The sequence below is a fragment of the Protobothrops mucrosquamatus genome, unplaced genomic scaffold (genome assembly GCF_001527695.2).
Source record: "Protobothrops mucrosquamatus isolate PMUCROS unplaced genomic scaffold, P.Mucros_1.0 scaffold_165, whole genome shotgun sequence".
Taxonomy (NCBI): domain Eukaryota; kingdom Metazoa; phylum Chordata; class Lepidosauria; order Squamata; family Viperidae; genus Protobothrops; species Protobothrops mucrosquamatus.
The window spans coordinates 157,185-165,306 of record NW_015386241.1 but is presented as its reverse complement, the minus strand read 5'-3'; positions in this window follow the sequence as shown (position 1 = coordinate 165,306).

The following is an 8,122-nucleotide window of genomic DNA, read 5'->3' as shown; positions in this document are numbered from 1 at the left end:
ATACATAAGTGGGTTTTGGGTTGCAGTTTGGATACTCGGTCTCTAAAAGGTTCGCCATCATTGGTATAGGGTCTCCTGTTTGAACAGGGGTTTGGTCTAGAAGACCACCAAGGTCTCTTCCAATTCTGTTATTCTGTTACACACTCTATGGACTGCTAGGGAGGGTCCACCTTCACCCTCTTCCTGCCACCAGATATTCCAAGCTCTACTGACTTTGCCCCCTGGCAAAGACCCCCGTGCTCCTGCAATTCTGGATTTCCATCCACCACAGGATATCAGATTACATATAACATATGTACAGTACATACATACATACATACATACATACATACATACATATGGCATATTACCTGTATCTTCAGGTGAAAGCAAATACTTGGGATCTCTTTTGTTAACACAACGATCCACTCTTATTACTTGCAAGGCTTCCCACCAGCCCCGAAATCACAGGGACGGAGCAAATGTATTTTCAGCACATGCCCACAAAGGAAGGCTATTCAGTTCTAATAACCAGGGACCTTAGCAGACGCAATAACGTTGAGATGTAAATGCTGCAATCCGTCTTGCCGTTTCCCTCACCCCCCACCCACCCTCTCTCCAATGAGGTTATAAAGCTACCAGTGCATATCTATTGGAAAGTGCCATTTATTTTTATGGCGAGTGAGCAAAAGACCTCTCCTGCCTCTCCCGGTTGAGATGCAACAGTTCATTAGCGGGACTGAAAACACTCCATTATACTGTTTCATAGGAGACTGGAATGTCAATGTAATGAATGGCACCCTAAGAGAGGGAGGAGGCAGGCACAGAAAAAGACCTTTGATGAAATGGCTGCCCACATGACTATTTCATGTGAGCGCTCTCCCATTATAAATGTTCAGTCAGGACTAGCTATGGATTGCATTGAGATTTGGTGGACCTTATCGGTGGCTGAATGGTGATGGCATGACATGCAACACCCATCAAATGGTCATCCTGGTGTCAGGGTTACTCTGTTCTCTTCTCTTTCCATGAAAATCTAGCAAGGTGCTTTCTCTGCCTGCTAATGAATGGTGCAACAGCATCAAGTAAGATAGTTCAGGATTAAAGGATGGAGAAGGTATTCAACCCAGCATCTGCAAAATGATACCCACCGCTGCCTGTCCTTCTTCCCATTGTTTGGGCAGACCCCTTTTTTATTTTAATTTCATTTTTTAAGTGTTCCATATTTCTCCTTGCAGATACAATCAACCTTCAATGTATTGGATTTCAGTTGAGTGGATGCTGGATCTAACAGACAACAATCTCGCCTCCGTTTTATGCATGCGTAATTTCCATTTAACAAAAAGCCACTGGCCATTTTAAACCTGCATCAAATATTATTAGATAAGTGTAAAATCACATTTGCTCTTTAAGAGTCATTTTGGTCTTATGGGTTCCCTTTGCCCCCGCATCCCCCCGTTAAATTAAATCACGTTTTTACAGTCCCCTGACATTTCTATATTTATCTAAACACATAGCTATATCCACTTAAGTTAGCAAATATACAATCTCGTTACCATTCTTCTTTCCCCTTATTATACATTTGGGTATGTGCTTATATACTGTATGTGTGCGAGAGAGTGTGTGTCTGCTCTTATAGAAGTAAAAGTTTGTGCAAAAGAGATATTTTTTAAAAAAAACATAGATTCTCAGGTACCAGTACACTGCATGTAGCCATATTTAACAAAAGTGTATAACTGCAATGCTTGCAAGATTTTTTTAAACCTGGCAAATGCTATGCATGGCTTAACCAGTCCCTGAGCAAACAAGATTAGTACACCAGGCAACTGTTTTCTTAGGGCATGTGTGTCTTTTGGGATCTTCCAAAATGTCTTGGAACTGCTAGGACAGTGGTGGCAAACCTATGGCACGGGTGCCAGAGGCAGCACTCGGAGCCCTCTCTGTGGGCACACATGCCGTTGCCCCAGCCTTGCCTCCGCCCGCGACCCCCTCACCAGCAACCCCCTGGAGGAGAGTCGCCCCCGAGCGTGGCCCATGCAGAGCAGCTCAGCCAAGGACATGGCAGCCAGGCATTGTAGACAAGACTCTGCCCTCACGCCCCAACGCACAGTTGATGCTGCGGGGCGCGGGCAGAGGGCATGGCTGCCATGGCGCTGCTGGGCTGCCTGGGCAATCTGCAGTGGGCCCTGGAGGCAGTGAGTGGCCCTGTGGGCAGGCAGGGTGGGGCAGAGTGGGGGCGGGGCAAGGGCGGGGGTGGGGCAGGGGTGGGGCCAGTTTTTGGGCACTCAGTCTCTAAAAGGTTCGCCATCACTGTCCTAGGATCTCTGTCAGAAATATTTTGTGGCTAAAATTGTTGATTTGGCAAGGGTTGACATCAAACCACGGACAAAGGAATTAAAAATGGAATACAGGTAGTCCTCAATTTATGACATAATTGAGCCCAAAATCTCTGTTGCTAAGTGAGACAGTTATTAAGGTGAATTTTACCCCATTTTTTACCACCTTTCTTACCACAGTTGTTAAGGGAATCACTGCAGGGGTTAAGTTACTAGCACGGTTGTTAAGTGAATCTGGCTTCCCCATTGACTTTGTCAGGTCACAAAAGGGGATCATATGACCCTGGGAGACTGCAGCCGTCATAAATATGAGTCAGTGTCTGAATTCTTTTCACCTGACCGTGGTAGGGTCGTAAATGTGAAAATGCTTGTAAGCGTAAAAAACTATCATAAGTCACTTTTTTTAGTGCTGTTGTAAGTTTGAACAGTCACTAAATGAACTGTTATAAGTCGAGGACTTCCTGTACATCCACCTTTACTGGCATGGAAGAAATATCATTAAAGCATGAGATTGTTTTAGCAGCCATGGGAAGATGGGAAGCATTAAAATGATAATGTAGCAATCTCCATGTTCCCAAGTGCAGGAGATGATAAAATGCCAAGAGCTTATGCAGATGGAATAGCCCAAATATATTCATGTCACACAATGGATGTAATGAAGCAGACACCGATTTGAACTCTTGTTTTTATACCATGGAAATTGGCTCAGTCAGATAGCTGAAATTCATCTTGTTTTTGAGTAGATCAGACTCTCAACCTTTTCTTCACCACGGACCCTTTTAAATACCTTTGGTGGCCACGGACCCCGAAGGCTTAACCCAAGATTTAGATCATAACATTTTTTTCAAGCCTTCGCAGACCCCCCGTGACAACATCGAGGTCTGCGGAACACAAGTTGGGAACGACTGAGGTAGATCCTTTCTAGAAAGCCGAAGTTCTCCTCTCGGCAAAGATGCCAATGGGTTGGTTCACAAAGAGGACTAGAGAGAACAGAACGTGCTGTTTAGCAGCTTCCCCTTTTTAGTATCCCCTAAAATCCCAGCATCTGTAGCTGGCAGATTCACTGACTGCATCCTTTGGGGATGATGGGAGTTAATTCTAACAACTCTGAAAGGCAACGAAGGTTGGAAAAGATTGCTCTACAGACGGGACAATCTCTTCTGGGTGCGAAGGCTGTTTGCCGAAATGCAAAACTTCATTGAAAGAAGGAACACATGAGTGTAATATTTGTGGGTGCGCGCCTGTAATGTATACAGAAGAGAGAGACGAAGTCACCACAATGCTGTATAGTTCTGCATTTCAGGACACTTTTCGCCATCCCTCCCAATCTTCATCTCAGCTATGGTTTAAAAAGAAAAAAGAAAGCCAGGTCTATAAACAGACTCTCATCCCCTTAGCATCAGACCATGATCAGAGATTGGGAAGTCTTTCACGGAACCAATCTTAGAAACAACTTTTAGATCTTCTCAAGCAAAATCGGCCCTCCAGATCAAGGCAGTGCATACACCTAGCTACAGGTGATAGACCCACAAGGCACTAGAGCAGGGGTAGGCAACCTTGGCTCTTTTATGACTCGTGGACTTCAATTCCCAGAATTCCTGAGCCAGCTATGCTGGCTCAGGAATTCTGGGAGTTGAAGTCCACGAGTCATAAAAGAGTCAAGGTTGCCTACCCCTGCACTAGAGCAACATACCTCAACCTTGGCAACTTGGAAGAGGTGTGGACTTCATCTCCCAGAATTCCACAGCCAGTTTTGCTGGCTGGGGAATTTGAGAAGTCCACATCTTTTCAACTTGTTAAGGTTGAGAAACACCACATTAGAGTGAAACCATTGTGTATTTGTGAATCAGCCTCAGGTCTTACAGTTTTGCAGAGAAGTCAGATTAACGCGTTTGTGAGACCTCAGTATTTCTGTTTTCTATTCCTCTGTCTCCATCATTTCTAGGACTTAGAGACAATACGAAGACTGCATTTTAGGTTTGCAGCTTTTAATATATCTGTACGTTACCTGCTGTACATTTAAAGGAAATATTTATAAATACACATATATATTTGATAACTGAAGTATAAGGTCTAGATGAAATTCAAGCATATAATTTACAGGAGAATCTTGTGCTGCTTTTGCTATGTGATATTTGGAATTTTAAGGTCATTTACCTGGCAGGACATTTTCTTTTGAACTACAGTCGATAAGAAAAAAGTCTGAAGAATCTGCCCTCATTTACGTCATGATATATAAGTTAATTTGTGTTAAGCATCGATAAGAAAAAAGTCTGAAGAATCTGTCATTTACGTCATGATATATAAGTTAATTTGTGTAAGCATCAAGCCTGCAATTATTGGACTGCAACATGATTTGGTATACAAGGATAACTGTTTGCACCAATGAATGCTGTTCTTTTATCCAAATTTTCTGCATTTTACATGTTACGTTTATGTCATCGACTGCTGGCACGTGGAAAATACATTCAAAGGATTGACATTACTGTATAGGTAGTCCTCAATGTATGGCCATAATTGAGCCTGCACTTTCGTTTGTAATTTGTGATGATCGCAAACTTTACAAACTTTTTTGCAGTGGTCTTAAGCCAACACAACAGTCACAAAGCCAACATGGCAGTCATAAAGCAAATAACCATCATTAAACAAAAATCTTTTCTCTGGGGGTGTTTTGCCAAAAAGCAGAAGTAAATGCCAATTTCTGGGGTGGAAAAAACATAGTAAATCATGGTCACATGACCCTGGACACTGCAAATGGTCATAAATGCAAGCCAGTTACCAAGTGCCAAAATGCAGTCATGTGACTCAGGGGCGGGGGGGGAGAGATGGATGTCAGAACTTCAATCTGAGTTGTAAGTCCCGTTTTTCAGGATCTGTTATAACTTCAAACTGGTCATAACTTGAGGACTACCTGTATTCAGTGCCACTTTCATATGCTGATATCTTCTACATCAGGGGCCTCCAACCTTTTGGGCACCAGGGACCAGTTTATTTATTTATTTATTAGTTAGACTTTTACCCCGCCCTTCTCCTTCCGGACTCAGGGCTGCTAACAACCAATAAAATACAAATACACCCCAAGACACCCCTTAAAACTTGGTTAAAAAGAAATATTTAAATTGGCTATAATTAATTAAAAATGTTTAAGAACCCCACTAAAAAATTTCCCCTTAGGCCAGTCCTGCTTGCTGAAATAACCATGTCTTGAGGGCGCGGCGGAAGGAAGGGAGATCCGGAATCACCCGGANGGAACCAGCCTTTGAATCTGCAACTTTCTATGCAGAGACATTGCTCACGTTTAATTTCTAAGCAAATAAGGAGTTTAAAGTTCCATCTCCAATCAATAGAAAAACTTTGCTTCCATATATTTAGTGCATTATTAGCAGCAAATACAAATTTTTACAGTTTACTGCATCTTTAGAGTGATTTTCGTTTTGCTATGCTCATGAATGCAACTTATGGTTTTATGTTGGAACTATACAGGATTAAACTGTGTTTAATTTATATGGCTGACAAAACTTGCAGAGCACCACGGTAAATGTATTTTTGTACAGTAATGGAAGCATGCCTTCCTGTTTTATTTTCCTGTATTTCTATAAAATTGTGCAATTTTTAAATCAGTTTTAAAAAAATAAACTTTTTTCTGTGGCTTCAAGTTCATGGCTTAGCTGGACACTTGCATTATTTATTTCTGGTGAGGGCTTTCTGGTGAGGGCTTTCTTATTATTTGAAGTTAATTTGTTTTATTTTTTACCAAATTATACCAAGACGAAGGCTTTCTTTGTATTGTGCCTTCCCACCAATGAGGCACAGATTTTGATGGATGTAATCATGGTAGTTCTGTTGAAAATGGTGGTCACAAAAAAAAAAAGACACACTGTACCAAGAGCTGCAAGTTTGTTTGTTTTTTAATTTTAAAAAAATGGCAAATCATTGTTTCTTCAAATCAGACAAAGCTTCCCTGAAAGAGGAATAATGCTTCAGGCAAATAATTCTGAACAATGCAAAACTCACCAAAATTACAAACATCTCCATGGATACAGTAATCAACTGCAGGTAACAAGGAAAGCTCTTGAACTGTGATCTAACTCAATTTTGAAATCTGTGCAACCAAGAGATGAAATTCAGAGGCACATCCAGTTTACCATAATTTTGCATAGCAATATATCTCGAAGGTGAGAAGAACTAGTAAACCAGCCCTAAGAATGAAATCAAATGGAATATGCCTCAGATTCATTTAGAAGTATGCAAGTGTTAACTAGGGACAGGTTTTTCAGGCTTGCAACTCAAAAATCTCTATTGAGGATGCTTTCAAATGCTCCATATCTGTAGTTACAAGGGGTGTTTCCCAACTGAGATTGGTGTAACTGTGTAGCAATCACATGTTTTGACAGAATCATATTTGTTACTACTGCTACATATTGGTTACTACTGATAAGTGGTGCTAGTAGTGGCAACTATGTTGATCAGAGTCAAATTCCTTTATGGAGCCATTCTCCATGGGAAAGTTCAAAGAATCTCTGACTTTGCCCAATTTCTGTGGAGATTCTCAATCATCCAGGTCATGGTTGTCCCAAAGTTGCTTTTCAAATGGCAACTGGATTTTCTTGGGTTTTTCTCCTTGAAAACATTTAGCTTCTCATCCAAGAAGCTTCTTTAATTCTGATTGAATATAAATCCTTCTATTCCCCACCATAAGAAATGGACCATAAAACCATTTGAGCGCAAAAGAATTGAGGTCTTTGAACTACGGTGCTGGAGAAGACTCCTGCGAGTCCCCTGGACTGCAAGGCGACCAAACCAGTCAGTCCTAGAGGAGATCAACCCTGACTGCTCTTTAGAAGGCCAGATCCTGAAGTTGAAACTCAAGTACTTTGGCCACCTAATGAGAAGGAAGGGCTCACTGGAGAAGAGCCTCATGCTGGGAAAGATGGAGGGCAAGAGAAGAATGGGACGACAGAGAATGAGGTGGCTGGATGGAGTCACTGAAGCAGTAGGCGTGAGCTTAAATGGACTCCAGAAGATGGTAGAGGACAGGAGGAACGTTGTCCATGGGGTCACGATGGGTCGGACACGACTTTGCAACTAACAACAACAACAGAACAGTTCAGTCAGAACTGAAGAAGCAAAATGTTTTCAAAGAAAAACCAAGAAAGTCCGGTTGCCTTTTGAAAAGCACCTTTGGGACAACTTAAAAGACGTACATCACAGCCAATGTTAGAACGCTGTATCTTGAAATATTATCTTAGGCATACCGTATTGGGCAGCAAAATTCCAGCCAATTAGTAGAAACATCTCACTATTTGCTTCTAATTTTTCTAGACAGCACTAAATAAATTTCACTTCGGATTAATGGATAAAGTAAGTTGAGTTTTTTTGTCCTACTGATGGAATGAAAAATGACCAATTGTCATTTGTATGTGGTAGATTACATCAACAAATTTTCCTATGTGTACTGAATATTCCAGTGAAATATATTATCACAACCATCATAAATCATCATCACACTTCTGGAAAGAAAGACTAATTCCATTTAACTCCATGCAGCTAAAATTGATAAGGAGGAAAGGGAAGAGTTTGCTATGACCAATAACTATTTAACTTTGATTGTCATCCTGAAACATCATCCAATAAGATAAGGATCTGTTTTCCTCCTAACATAAAACCTTACTGAAGCAAACTAGAGACTTCTAAAAAAAATACTTTAAAACTTCAATTTAACAGAGTCCCATTTAGCAAATTTTGAAGAGGACAAGATCAGAAATGAGGAGGTGATAAGCCGCCTGGGAAAGCCAAGAAAAATCATC